Raw genomic sequence first — 15,496 nt, 5'->3', positions numbered from 1 at the left:
GGGCAATGGTCGAGCAAGCAGGTTTCCCTAGTAAACCTTGTATGGTAAACATACCCAAGCGTGTCCGTATGCACGCAACGATAGTCACGAACGGGCACATACCTAGGGAAAGTACTCTACGTACTAGGACTTCTGTCCAAGAATGGTGTCCGCGACGGGAGGGCAATGGTCGAGCAAGCAGGTTTCCCTAGTAAACCTTGTATGGTAAACATACCCAAGCGTGTCCGTATGCACGCAACGATAGTCACGAACGGGCACATACCTAGGGAAAGTACTCTACGTACTAGGACTTCTGTCCAAGAATGGTGTCCGCGACGGGAGGGCAATGGTCGAGCAAGCAGGTTTCCCTAGTAAACCTTGTATGGTAAACATACCCAAGCGTGTCCGTATGCACGCAACGATAGTCACGAACGGGCACATACCTAGGGAAAGTACTCTACGTACTAGGACTTCTGTCCAAGAATGGTGTCCGCGACGGGAGGGCAATGGTCGAGCAAGCAGGTTTCCCTAGTAAACCTTGTATGGTAAACATACCCAAGCGTGTCCGTATGCACGCAACGATAGTCACGAACGGGCACATACCTAGGGAAAGTACTCTACGTACTAGGACTTCTGTCCAAGAATGGTGTCCGCGACGGGAGGGCAATGGTCGAGCAAGCAGGTTTCCCTAGTAAACCTTGTATGGTAAACATACCCAAGCGTGTCCGTATGCACGCAACGATAGTCACGAACGGGCACATACCTAGGGAAAGTACTCTACGTACTAGGACTTCTGTCCAAGAATGGTGTCCGCGACGGGAGGGCAATGGTCGAGCAAGCAGGTTTCCCTAGTAAACCTTGTATGGTAAACATACCCAAGCGTGTCCGTATGCACGCAACGATAGTCACGAACGGGCACATACCTAGGGAAAGTACTCTACGTACTAGGACTTCTGTCCAAGAATGGTGTCCGCGACGGGAGGGCAATGGTCGAGCAAGCAGGTTTCCCTAGTAAACCTTGTATGGTAAACATACCCAAGCGTGTCCGTATGCACGCAACGATAGTCACGAACGGGCACATACCTAGGGAAAGTACTCTACGTACTAGGACTTCTGTCCAAGAATGGTGTCCGCGACGGGAGGGCAATGGTCGAGCAAGCAGGTTTCCCTAGTAAACCTTGTATGGTAAACATACCCAAGCGTGTCCGTATGCACGCAACGATAGTCACGAACGGGCACATACCTAGGGAAAGTACTCTACGTACTAGGACTTCTGTCCAAGAATGGTGTCCGCGACGGGAGGGCAATGGTCGAGCAAGCAGGTTTCCCTAGTAAACCTTGTATGGTAAACATACCCAAGCGTGTCCGTATGCACGCAACGATAGTCACGAACGGGCACATACCTAGGGAAAGTACTCTACGTACTAGGACTTCTGTCCAAGAATGGTGTCCGCGACGGGAGGGCAATGGTCGAGCAAGCAGGTTTCCCTAGTAAACCTTGTATGGTAAACATACCCAAGCGTGTCCGTATGCACGCAACGATAGTCACGAACGGGCACATACCTAGGGAAAGTACTCTACGTACTAGGACTTCTGTCCAAGAATGGTGTCCGCGACGGGAGGGCAATGGTCGAGCAAGCAGGTTTCCCTAGTAAACCTTGTATGGTAAACATACCCAAGCGTGTCCGTATGCACGCAACGATAGTCACGAACGGGCACATACCTAGGGAAAGTACTCTACGTACTAGGACTTCTGTCCAAGAATGGTGTCCGCGACGGGAGGGCAATGGTCGAGCAAGCAGGTTTCCCTAGTAAACCTTGTATGGTAAACATACCCAAGCGTGTCCGTATGCACGCAACGATAGTCACGAACGGGCACATACCTAGGGAAAGTACTCTACGTACTAGGACTTCTGTCCAAGAATGGTGTCCGCGACGGGAGGGCAATGGTCGAGCAAGCAGGTTTCCCTAGTAAACCTTGTATGGTAAACATACCCAAGCGTGTCCGTATGCACGCAACGATAGTCACGAACGGGCACATACCTAGGGAAAGTACTCTACGTACTAGGACTTCTGTCCAAGAATGGTGTCCGCGACGGTCGGGGAAGCAGGTTGCTTATCATGGCAAACAAGTGTAAATAGCTACCTTAAGGAACGAAAGTTACGTGGATGGAACAAAATGGTGTGCCTAGAATTCCAAGCAGGTTTCCCTAGTAAACCTTGTATGGTAAACATACCCAAGCGTGTCCGTATGCACGCAACGATAGTCACGAACGGGCACATACCTAGGGAAAGTACTCTACGTACTAGGACTTCTGTCCAAGAATGGTGTCCGCGACGGGAGGGCAATGGTCGAGCAAGCAGGTTTCCCTAGTAAACCTTGTATGGTAAACATACCCAAGCGTGTCCGTATGCACGCAACGATAGTCACGAACGGGCACATACCTAGGGAAAGTACTCTACGTACTAGGACTTCTGTCCAAGAATGGTGTCCGCGACGGGAGGGCAATGGTCGAGCAAGCAGGTTTCCCTAGTAAACCTTGTATGGTAAACATACCCAAGCGTGTCCGTATGCACGCAACGATAGTCACGAACGGGCACATACCTAGGGAAAGTACTCTACGTACTAGGACTTCTGTCCAAGAATGGTGTCCGCGACGGGAGGGCAATGGTCGAGCAAGCAGGTTTCCCTAGTAAACCTTGTATGGTAAACATACCCAAGCGTGTCCGTATGCACGCAACGATAGTCACGAACGGGCACATACCTAGGGAAAGTACTCTACGTACTAGGACTTCTGTCCAAGAATGGTGTCCGCGACGGGAGGGCAATGGTCGAGCAAGCAGGTTTCCCTAGTAAACCTTGTATGGTAAACATACCCAAGCGTGTCCGTATGCACGCAACGATAGTCACGAACGGGCACATACCTAGGGAAAGTACTCTACGTACTAGGACTTCTGTCCAAGAATGGTGTCCGCGACGGGAGGGCAATGGTCGAGCAAGCAGGTTTCCCTAGTAAACCTTGTATGGTAAACATACCCAAGCGTGTCCGTATGCACGCAACGATAGTCACGAACGGGCACATACCTAGGGAAAGTACTCTACGTACTAGGACTTCTGTCCAAGAATGGTGTCCGCGACGGGAGGGCAATGGTCGAGCAAGCAGGTTTCCCTAGTAAACCTTGTATGGTAAACATACCCAAGCGTGTCCGTATGCACGCAACGATAGTCACGAACGGGCACATACCTAGGGAAAGTACTCTACGTACTAGGACTTCTGTCCAAGAATGGTGTCCGCGACGGGAGGGCAATGGTCGAGCAAGCAGGTTTCCCTAGTAAACCTTGTATGGTAAACATACCCAAGCGTGTCCGTATGCACGCAACGATAGTCACGAACGGGCACATACCTAGGGAAAGTACTCTACGTACTAGGACTTCTGTCCAAGAATGGTGTCCGCGACGGGAGGGCAATGGTCGAGCAAGCAGGTTTCCCTAGTAAACCTTGTATGGTAAACATACCCAAGCGTGTCCGTATGCACGCAACGATAGTCACGAACGGGCACATACCTAGGGAAAGTACTCTACGTACTAGGACTTCTGTCCAAGAATGGTGTCCGCGACGGGAGGGCAATGGTCGAGCAAGCAGGTTTCCCTAGTAAACCTTGTATGGTAAACATACCCAAGCGTGTCCGTATGCACGCAACGATAGTCACGAACGGGCACATACCTAGGGAAAGTACTCTACGTACTAGGACTTCTGTCCAAGAATGGTGTCCGCGACGGGAGGGCAATGGTCGAGCAAGCAGGTTTCCCTAGTAAACCTTGTATGGTAAACATACCCAAGCGTGTCCGTATGCACGCAACGATAGTCACGAACGGGCACATACCTAGGGAAAGTACTCTACGTACTAGGACTTCTGTCCAAGAATGGTGTCCGCGACGGGAGGGCAATGGTCGAGCAAGCAGGTTTCCCTAGTAAACCTTGTATGGTAAACATACCCAAGCGTGTCCGTATGCACGCAACGATAGTCACGAACGGGCACATACCTAGGGAAAGTACTCTACGTACTAGGACTTCTGTCCAAGAATGGTGTCCGCGACGGTCGGGAGAAGCAGGTTCCCTAGTATGTATGGCAAACCAAGTTAAATAGCACCTTAAGAAGAACGAAAGTTACTGTAGGACTTGGTCCAAGAACGTGCGACGGGAGGGCAATTCCTTCCAGGTTTCCCTAGTAAACCTTGTATGGTAAACATACCCAAGCGTGTCCGTATGCACGCAACGATAGTCACGAACGGGCACATACCTAGGGAAAGTACTCTACGTACTAGGACTTCTGTCCAAGAATGGTGTCCGCGACGGGAGGGCAATGGTCGAGCAAGCAGGTTTCCCTAGTAAACCTTGTATGGTAAACATACCCAAGCGTGTCCGTATGCACGCAACGATAGTCACGAACGGGCACATACCTAGGGAAAGTACTCTACGTACTAGGACTTCTGTCCAAGAATGGTGTCCGCGACGGGAGGGCAATGGTCGAGCAAGCAGGTTTCCCTAGTAAACCTTGTATGGTAAACATACCCAAGCGTGTCCGTATGCACGCAACGATAGTCACGAACGGGCACATACCTAGGGAAAGTACTCTACGTACTAGGACTTCTGTCCAAGAATGGTGTCCGCGACGGGAGGGCAATGGTCGAGCAAGCAGGTTTCCCTAGTAAACCTTGTATGGTAAACATACCCAAGCGTGTCCGTATGCACGCAACGATAGTCACGAACGGGCACATACCTAGGGAAAGTACTCTACGTACTAGGACTTCTGTCCAAGAATGGTGTCCGCGACGGGAGGGCAATGGTCGAGCAAGCAGGTTTCCCTAGTAAACCTTGTATGGTAAACATACCCAAGCGTGTCCGTATGCACGCAACGATAGTCACGAACGGGCACATACCTAGGGAAAGTACTCTACGTACTAGGACTTCTGTCCAAGAATGGTGTCCGCGACGGGAGGGCAATGGTCGAGCAAGCAGGTTTCCCTAGTAAACCTTGTATGGTAAACATACCCAAGCGTGTCCGTATGCACGCAACGATAGTCACGAACGGGCACATACCTAGGGAAAGTACTCTACGTACTAGGACTTCTGTCCAAGAATGGTGTCCGCGACGGGAGGGCAATGGTCGAGCAAGCAGGTTTCCCTAGTAAACCTTGTATGGTAAACATACCCAAGCGTGTCCGTATGCACGCAACGATAGTCACGAACGGGCACATACCTAGGGAAAGTACTCTACGTACTAGGACTTCTGTCCAAGAATGGTGTCCGCGACGGGAGGGCAATGGTCGAGCAAGCAGGTTTCCCTAGTAAACCTTGTATGGTAAACATACCCAAGCGTGTCCGTATGCACGCAACGATAGTCACGAACGGGCACATACCTAGGGAAAGTACTCTACGTACTAGGACTTCTGTCCAAGAATGGTGTCCGCGACGGGAGGGCAATGGTCGAGCAAGCAGGTTTCCCTAGTAAACCTTGTATGGTAAACATACCCAAGCGTGTCCGTATGCACGCAACGATAGTCACGAACGGGCACATACCTAGGGAAAGTACTCTACGTACTAGGACTTCTGTCCAAGAATGGTGTCCGCGACGGGAGGGCAATGGTCGAGCAAGCAGGTTTCCCTAGTAAACCTTGTATGGTAAACATACCCAAGCGTGTCCGTATGCACGCAACGATAGTCACGAACGGGCACATACCTAGGGAAAGTACTCTACGTACTAGGACTTCTGTCCAAGAATGGTGTCCGCGACGGGAGGGCAATGGTCGAGCAAGCAGGTTTCCCTAGTAAACCTTGTATGGTAAACATACCCAAGCGTGTCCGTATGCACGCAACGATAGTCACGAACGGGCACATACCTAGGGAAAGTACTCTACGTACTAGGACTTCTGTCCAAGAATGGTGTCCGCGACGGTCGGGGAAGCAGGTTGCTTATCATGTCAAACAAGTTAAATTGCTACCTTAAGAGAACGAAAGTTACTGTGGATGGAACAAAACGTGTGCCTAGAATTCCTTCCTGGTTTCCCTAGTAAACCTTGTATGGTAAACATACCCAAGCGTGTCCGTATGCACGCAACGATAGTCACGAACGGGCACATACCTAGGGAAAGTACTCTACGTACTAGGACTTCTGTCCAAGAATGGTGTCCGCGACGGGAGGGCAATGGTCGAGCAAGCAGGTTTCCCTAGTAAACCTTGTATGGTAAACATACCCAAGCGTGTCCGTATGCACGCAACGATAGTCACGAACGGGCACATACCTAGGGAAAGTACTCTACGTACTAGGACTTCTGTCCAAGAATGGTGTCCGCGACGGGAGGGCAATGGTCGAGCAAGCAGGTTTCCCTAGTAAACCTTGTATGGTAAACATACCCAAGCGTGTCCGTATGCACGCAACGATAGTCACGAACGGGCACATACCTAGGGAAAGTACTCTACGTACTAGGACTTCTGTCCAAGAATGGTGTCCGCGACGGGAGGGCAATGGTCGAGCAAGCAGGTTTCCCTAGTAAACCTTGTATGGTAAACATACCCAAGCGTGTCCGTATGCACGCAACGATAGTCACGAACGGGCACATACCTAGGGAAAGTACTCTACGTACTAGGACTTCTGTCCAAGAATGGTGTCCGCGACGGGAGGGCAATGGTCGAGCAAGCAGGTTTCCCTAGTAAACCTTGTATGGTAAACATACCCAAGCGTGTCCGTATGCACGCAACGATAGTCACGAACGGGCACATACCTAGGGAAAGTACTCTACGTACTAGGACTTCTGTCCAAGAATGGTGTCCGCGACGGGAGGGCAATGGTCGAGCAAGCAGGTTTCCCTAGTAAACCTTGTATGGTAAACATACCCAAGCGTGTCCGTATGCACGCAACGATAGTCACGAACGGGCACATACCTAGGGAAAGTACTCTACGTACTAGGACTTCTGTCCAAGAATGGTGTCCGCGACGGTCGGGAAGCAGGTTGCTTATCATGTCAAACAAGTTAAATTGCTACCTTAAGAGAACGAAAGTTACTGTGGATGGAACAAACGTGTGCCTAGAATTCCTTCCTGTTTCCCTAGTAAACCTTGTATGGTAAACATACCCAAGCGTGTCCGTATGCACGCAACGATAGTCACGAACGGGCACATACCTAGGGAAAGTACTCTACGTACTAGGACTTCTGTCCAAGAATGGTGTCCGCGACGGTCGGGGAAGCAGGTTGCTTATCATGGTCAAACAAGTTAAATGCTACCTTAAGAGAACGAAAGTTACTGTGGATGGTCCAAAACGTGTGCCTAGAATTCCTTCCAGGTTTCCCTAGTAAACCTTGTATGGTAAACATACCCAAGCGTGTCCGTATGCACGCAACGATAGTCACGAACGGGCACATACCTAGGGAAAGTACTCTACGTACTAGGACTTCTGTCCAAGAATGGTGTCCGCGACGGGAGGGCAATGGTCGAGCAAGCAGGTTTCCCTAGTAAACCTTGTATGGTAAACATACCCAAGCGTGTCCGTATGCACGCAACGATAGTCACGAACGGGCACATACCTAGGGAAAGTACTCTACGTACTAGGACTTCTGTCCAAGAATGGTGTCCGCGACGGGAGGGCAATGGTCGAGCAAGCAGGTTTCCCTAGTAAACCTTGTATGGTAAACATACCCAAGCGTGTCCGTATGCACGCAACGATAGTCACGAACGGGCACATACCTAGGGAAAGTACTCTACGTACTAGGACTTCTGTCCAAGAATGGTGTCCGCGACGGGAGGGCAATGGTCGAGCAAGCAGGTTTCCCTAGTAAACCTTGTATGGTAAACATACCCAAGCGTGTCCGTATGCACGCAACGATAGTCACGAACGGGCACATACCTAGGGAAAGTACTCTACGTACTAGGACTTCTGTCCAAGAATGGTGTCCGCGACGGGAGGGCAATGGTCGAGCAAGCAGGTTTCCCTAGTAAACCTTGTATGGTAAACATACCCAAGCGTGTCCGTATGCACGCAACGATAGTCACGAACGGGCACATACCTAGGGAAAGTACTCTACGTACTAGGACTTCTGTCCAAGAATGGTGTCCGCGACGGGAGGGCAATGGTCGAGCAAGCAGGTTTCCCTAGTAAACCTTGTATGGTAAACATACCCAAGCGTGTCCGTATGCACGCAACGATAGTCACGAACGGGCACATACCTAGGGAAAGTACTCTACGTACTAGGACTTCTGTCCAAGAATGGTGTCCGCGACGGGAGGGCAATGGTCGAGCAAGCAGGTTTCCCTAGTAAACCTTGTATGGTAAACATACCCAAGCGTGTCCGTATGCACGCAACGATAGTCACGAACGGGCACATACCTAGGGAAAGTACTCTACGTACTAGGACTTCTGTCCAAGAATGGTGTCCGCGACGGGAGGGCAATGGTCGAGCAAGCAGGTTTCCCTAGTAAACCTTGTATGGTAAACATACCCAAGCGTGTCCGTATGCACGCAACGATAGTCACGAACGGGCACATACCTAGGGAAAGTACTCTACGTACTAGGACTTCTGTCCAAGAATGGTGTCCGCGACGGGAGGGCAATGGTCGAGCAAGCAGGTTTCCCTAGTAAACCTTGTATGGTAAACATACCCAAGCGTGTCCGTATGCACGCAACGATAGTCACGAACGGGCACATACCTAGGGAAAGTACTCTACGTACTAGGACTTCTGTCCAAGAATGGTGTCCGCGACGGGAGGGCAATGGTCGAGCAAGCAGGTTTCCCTAGTAAACCTTGTATGGTAAACATACCCAAGCGTGTCCGTATGCACGCAACGATAGTCACGAACGGGCACATACCTAGGGAAAGTACTCTACGTACTAGGACTTCTGTCCAAGAATGGTGTCCGCGACGGGAGGGCAATGGTCGAGCAAGCAGGTTTCCCTAGTAAACCTTGTATGGTAAACATACCCAAGCGTGTCCGTATGCACGCAACGATAGTCACGAACGGGCACATACCTAGGGAAAGTACTCTACGTACTAGGACTTCTGTCCAAGAATGGTGTCCGCGACGGGAGGGCAATGGTCGAGCAAGCAGGTTTCCCTAGTAAACCTTGTATGGTAAACATACCCAAGCGTGTCCGTATGCACGCAACGATAGTCACGAACGGGCACATACCTAGGGAAAGTACTCTACGTACTAGGACTTCTGTCCAAGAATGGTGTCCGCGACGGGAGGGCAATGGTCGAGCAAGCAGGTTTCCCTAGTAAACCTTGTATGGTAAACATACCCAAGCGTGTCCGTATGCACGCAACGATAGTCACGAACGGGCACATACCTAGGGAAAGTACTCTACGTACTAGGACTTCTGTCCAAGAATGGTGTCCGCGACGGGAGGGCAATGGTCGAGCAAGCAGGTTTCCCTAGTAAACCTTGTATGGTAAACATACCCAAGCGTGTCCGTATGCACGCAACGATAGTCACGAACGGGCACATACCTAGGGAAAGTACTCTACGTACTAGGACTTCTGTCCAAGAATGGTGTCCGCGACGGGAGGGCAATGGTCGAGCAAGCAGGTTTCCCTAGTAAACCTTGTATGGTAAACATACCCAAGCGTGTCCGTATGCACGCAACGATAGTCACGAACGGGCACATACCTAGGGAAAGTACTCTACGTACTAGGACTTCTGTCCAAGAATGGTGTCCGCGACGGGAGGGCAATGGTCGAGCAAGCAGGTTTCCCTAGTAAACCTTGTATGGTAAACATACCCAAGCGTGTCCGTATGCACGCAACGATAGTCACGAACGGGCACATACCTAGGGAAAGTACTCTACGTACTAGGACTTCTGTCCAAGAATGGTGTCCGCGACGGGAGGGCAATGGTCGAGCAAGCAGGTTTCCCTAGTAAACCTTGTATGGTAAACATACCCAAGCGTGTCCGTATGCACGCAACGATAGTCACGAACGGGCACATACCTAGGGAAAGTACTCTACGTACTAGGACTTCTGTCCAAGAATGGTGTCCGCGACGGGAGGGCAATGGTCGAGCAAGCAGGTTTCCCTAGTAAACCTTGTATGGTAAACATACCCAAGCGTGTCCGTATGCACGCAACGATAGTCACGAACGGGCACATACCTAGGGAAAGTACTCTACGTACTAGGACTTCTGTCCAAGAATGGTGTCCGCGACGGTCGGGGAAGCAGGTTGCTTATCATGTCAAACAAGTTAAATTGCTACCTTAAGAGAACGAAAGTTACTGTGGATGGAACAAAACGTGTGCCTAGAATTCCTTCCTGGTTTCCCTAGTAAACCTTGTATGGTAAACATACCCAAGCGTGTCCGTATGCACGCAACGATAGTCACGAACGGGCACATACCTAGGGAAAGTACTCTACGTACTAGGACTTCTGTCCAAGAATGGTGTCCGCGACGGGAGGGCAATGGTCGAGCAAGCAGGTTTCCCTAGTAAACCTTGTATGGTAAACATACCCAAGCGTGTCCGTATGCACGCAACGATAGTCACGAACGGGCACATACCTAGGGAAAGTACTCTACGTACTAGGACTTCTGTCCAAGAATGGTGTCCGCGACGGGAGGGCAATGGTCGAGCAAGCAGGTTTCCCTAGTAAACCTTGTATGGTAAACATACCCAAGCGTGTCCGTATGCACGCAACGATAGTCACGAACGGGCACATACCTAGGGAAAGTACTCTACGTACTAGGACTTCTGTCCAAGAATGGTGTCCGCGACGGGAGGGCAATGGTCGAGCAAGCAGGTTTCCCTAGTAAACCTTGTATGGTAAACATACCCAAGCGTGTCCGTATGCACGCAACGATAGTCACGAACGGGCACATACCTAGGGAAAGTACTCTACGTACTAGGACTTCTGTCCAAGAATGGTGTCCGCGACGGGAGGGCAATGGTCGAGCAAGCAGGTTTCCCTAGTAAACCTTGTATGGTAAACATACCCAAGCGTGTCCGTATGCACGCAACGATAGTCACGAACGGGCACATACCTAGGGAAAGTACTCTACGTACTAGGACTTCTGTCCAAGAATGGTGTCCGCGACGGGAGGGCAATGGTCGAGCAAGCAGGTTTCCCTAGTAAACCTTGTATGGTAAACATACCCAAGCGTGTCCGTATGCACGCAACGATAGTCACGAACGGGCACATACCTAGGGAAAGTACTCTACGTACTAGGACTTCTGTCCAAGAATGGTGTCCGCGACGGTCGGGGAAGCAGGTTGCTTATCATGTCAAACAAGTTAAATTGCTACCTTAAGAGACGAAAGTTACTGTGATGGAACAAAAGGGTGCCTAGAATCCTTCCTGGTTTCCCTAGTAAACCTTGTATGGTAAACATACCCAAGCGTGTCCGTATGCACGCAACGATAGTCACGAACGGGCACATACCTAGGAAAGTACTCTACGTACTAGGACTTCTGTCCAAGAATGGTGTCCGCGACGGTCGGGGAAGCAGGTGCTTTTACTGTCAAACAAGTTAAATTGCTACCTTAAGAGAACGAAAGTTACTGTGGATGGAACAAAAGTGTGCCTAGAATTCCAGCAGGTTTCCCTAGTAAACCTTGTATGGTAAACATACCCAAGCGTGTCCGTATGCACGCAACGATAGTCACGAACGGGCACATACCTAGGGAAAGTACTCTACGTACTAGGACTTCTGTCCAAGAATGGTGTCCGCGACGGGAGGGCAATGGTCGAGCAAGCAGGTTTCCCTAGTAAACCTTGTATGGTAAACATACCCAAGCGTGTCCGTATGCACGCAACGATAGTCACGAACGGGCACATACCTAGGGAAAGTACTCTACGTACTAGGACTTCTGTCCAAGAATGGTGTCCGCGACGGGAGGGCAATGGTCGAGCAAGCAGGTTTCCCTAGTAAACCTTGTATGGTAAACATACCCAAGCGTGTCCGTATGCACGCAACGATAGTCACGAACGGGCACATACCTAGGAAAGTACTCTACGTACTAGGACTTCTGTCCAAGAATGGTGTCCGCGACGGGAGGGCAATGGTCGAGCAAGCAGGTTTCCCTAGTAAACCTTGTATGGTAAACATACCCAAGCGTGTCCGTATGCACGCAACGATAGTCACGAACGGGCACATACCTAGGGAAAGTACTCTACGTACTAGGACTTCTGTCCAAGAATGGTGTCCGCGACGGGAGGGCAATGGTCGAGCAAGCAGGTTTCCCTAGTAAACCTTGTATGGTAAACATACCCAAGCGTGTCCGTATGCACGCAACGATAGTCACGAACGGGCACATACCTAGGGAAAGTACTCTACGTACTAGGACTTCTGTCCAAGAATGGTGTCCGCGACGGGAGGGCAATGGTCGAGCAAGCAGGTTTCCCTAGTAAACCTTGTATGGTAAACATACCCAAGCGTGTCCGTATGCACGCAACGATAGTCACGAACGGGCACATACCTAGGGAAAGTACTCTACGTACTAGGACTTCTGTCCAAGAATGGTGTCCGCGACGGGAGGGCAATGGTCGAGCAAGCAGGTTTCCCTAGTAAACCTTGTATGGTAAACATACCCAAGCGTGTCCGTATGCACGCAACGATAGTCACGAACGGGCACATACCTAGGGAAAGTACTCTACGTACTAGGACTTCTGTCCAAGAATGGTGTCCGCGACGGGAGGGCAATGGTCGAGCAAGCAGGTTTCCCTAGTAAACCTTGTATGGTAAACATACCCAAGCGTGTCCGTATGCACGCAACGATAGTCACGAACGGGCACATACCTAGGGAAAGTACTCTACGTACTAGGACTTCTGTCCAAGAATGGTGTCCGCGACGGGAGGGCAATGGTCGAGCAAGCAGGTTTCCCTAGTAAACCTTGTATGGTAAACATACCCAAGCGTGTCCGTATGCACGCAACGATAGTCACGAACGGGCACATACCTAGGGAAAGTACTCTACGTACTAGGACTTCTGTCCAAGAATGGTGTCCGCGACGGGAGGGCAATGGTCGAGCAAGCAGGTTTCCCTAGTAAACCTTGTATGGTAAACATACCCAAGCGTGTCCGTATGCACGCAACGATAGTCACGAACGGGCACATACCTAGGGAAAGTACTCTACGTACTAGGACTTCTGTCCAAGAATGGTGTCCGCGACGGGAGGGCAATGGTCGAGCAAGCAGGTTTCCCTAGTAAACCTTGTATGGTAAACATACCCAAGCGTGTCCGTATGCACGCAACGATAGTCACGAACGGGCACATACCTAGGGAAAGTACTCTACGTACTAGGACTTCTGTCCAAGAATGGTGTCCGCGACGGGAGGGCAATGGTCGAGCAAGCAGGTTTCCCTAGTAAACCTTGTATGGTAAACATACCCAAGCGTGTCCGTATGCACGCAACGATAGTCACGAACGGGCACATACCTAGGGAAAGTACTCTACGTACTAGGACTTCTGTCCAAGAATGGTGTCCGCGACGGTCGGGGAAGCAGGTTGCTTATCATGGCAAACAAGTTAAATAGCTACCTTAAGAGAACGAAAGTTACTGTGGATGGAACAAAACGTGTGCTAAAATTCTTCCTGGTTTCCCTAGTAAACCTTGTATGGTAAACATACCCAAGCGTGTCCGTATGCACGCAACGATAGTCACGAACGGGCACATACCTAGGGAAAGTACTCTACGTACTAGGACTTCTGTCCAAGAATGGTGTCCGCGACGGGAGGGCAATGGTCGAGCAAGCAGGTTTCCCTAGTAAACCTTGTATGGTAAACATACCCAAGCGTGTCCGTATGCACGCAACGATAGTCACGAACGGGCACATACCTAGGGAAAGTACTCTACGTACTAGGACTTCTGTCCAAGAATGGTGTCCGCGACGGGAGGGCAATGGTCGAGCAAGCAGGTTTCCCTAGTAAACCTTGTATGGTAAACATACCCAAGCGTGTCCGTATGCACGCAACGATAGTCACGAACGGGCACATACCTAGGGAAAGTACTCTACGTACTAGGACTTCTGTCCAAGAATGGTGTCCGCGACGGGAGGGCAATGGTCGAGCAAGCAGGTTTCCCTAGTAAACCTTGTATGGTAAACATACCCAAGCGTGTCCGTATGCACGCAACGATAGTCACGAACGGGCACATACCTAGGGAAAGTACTCTACGTACTAGGACTTCTGTCCAAGAATGGTGTCCGCGACGGGAGGGCAATGGTCGAGCAAGCAGGTTTCCCTAGTAAACCTTGTATGGTAAACATACCCAAGCGTGTCCGTATGCACGCAACGATAGTCACGAACGGGCACATACCTAGGGAAAGTACTCTACGTACTAGGACTTCTGTCCAAGAATGGTGTCCGCGACGGGAGGGCAATGGTCGAGCAAGCAGGTTTCCCTAGTAAACCTTGTATGGTAAACATACCCAAGCGTGTCCGTATGCACGCAACGATAGTCACGAACGGGCACATACCTAGGGAAAGTACTCTACGTACTAGGACTTCTGTCCAAGAATGGTGTCCGCGACGGGAGGGCAATGGTCGAGCAAGCAGGTTTCCCTAGTAAACCTTGTATGGTAAACATACCCAAGCGTGTCCGTATGCACGCAACGATAGTCACGAACGGGCACATACCTAGGGAAAGTACTCTACGTACTAGGACTTCTGTCCAAGAATGGTGTCCGCGACGGGAGGGCAATGGTCGAGCAAGCAGGTTTCCCTAGTAAACCTTGTATGGTAAACATACCCAAGCGTGTCCGTATGCACGCAACGATAGTCACGAACGGGCACATACCTAGGGAAAGTACTCTACGTACTAGGACTTCTGTCCAAGAATGGTGTCCGCGACGGGAGGGCAATGGTCGAGCAAGCAGGTTTCCCTAGTAAACCTTGTATGGTAAACATACCCAAGCGTGTCCGTATGCACGCAACGATAGTCACGAACGGGCACATACCTAGGGAAAGTACTCTACGTACTAGGACTTCTGTCCAAGAATGGTGTCCGCGACGGGAGGGCAATGGTCGAGCAAGCAGGTTTCCCTAGTAAACCTTGTATGGTAAACATACCCAAGCGTGTCCGTATGCACGCAACGATAGTCACGAACGGGCACATACCTAGGGAAAGTACTCTACGTACTAGGACTTCTGTCCAAGAATGGTGTCCGCGACGGGAGGGCAATGGTCGAGCAAGCAGGTTTCCCTAGTAAACCTTGTATGGTAAACATACCCAAGCGTGTCCGTATGCACGCAACGATAGTCACGAACGGGCACATACCTAGGGAAAGTACTCTACGTACTAGGACTTCTGTCCAAGAATGGTGTCCGCGACGGGAGGGCAATGGTCGAGCAAGCAGGTTTCCCTAGTAAACCTTGTATGGTAAACATACCCAAGCGTGTCCGTATGCACGCAACGATAGTCACGAACGGGCACATACCTAGGGAAAGTACTCTACGTACTAGGACTTCTGTCCAAGAATGGTGTCCGCGACGGGAGGGCAATGGTCGAGCAAGCAGGTTTCCCTAGTAAACC

The sequence above is a fragment of the Anopheles merus genome, unplaced genomic scaffold, assembly GCF_017562075.2.
Source record: "Anopheles merus strain MAF unplaced genomic scaffold, AmerM5.1 LNR4000010, whole genome shotgun sequence".
Lineage (NCBI taxonomy): Eukaryota > Metazoa > Arthropoda > Insecta > Diptera > Culicidae > Anopheles > Anopheles merus.
The sequence above is the reverse complement of the archived record's forward strand: the minus strand, read 5'-3'. Positions refer to the sequence as shown.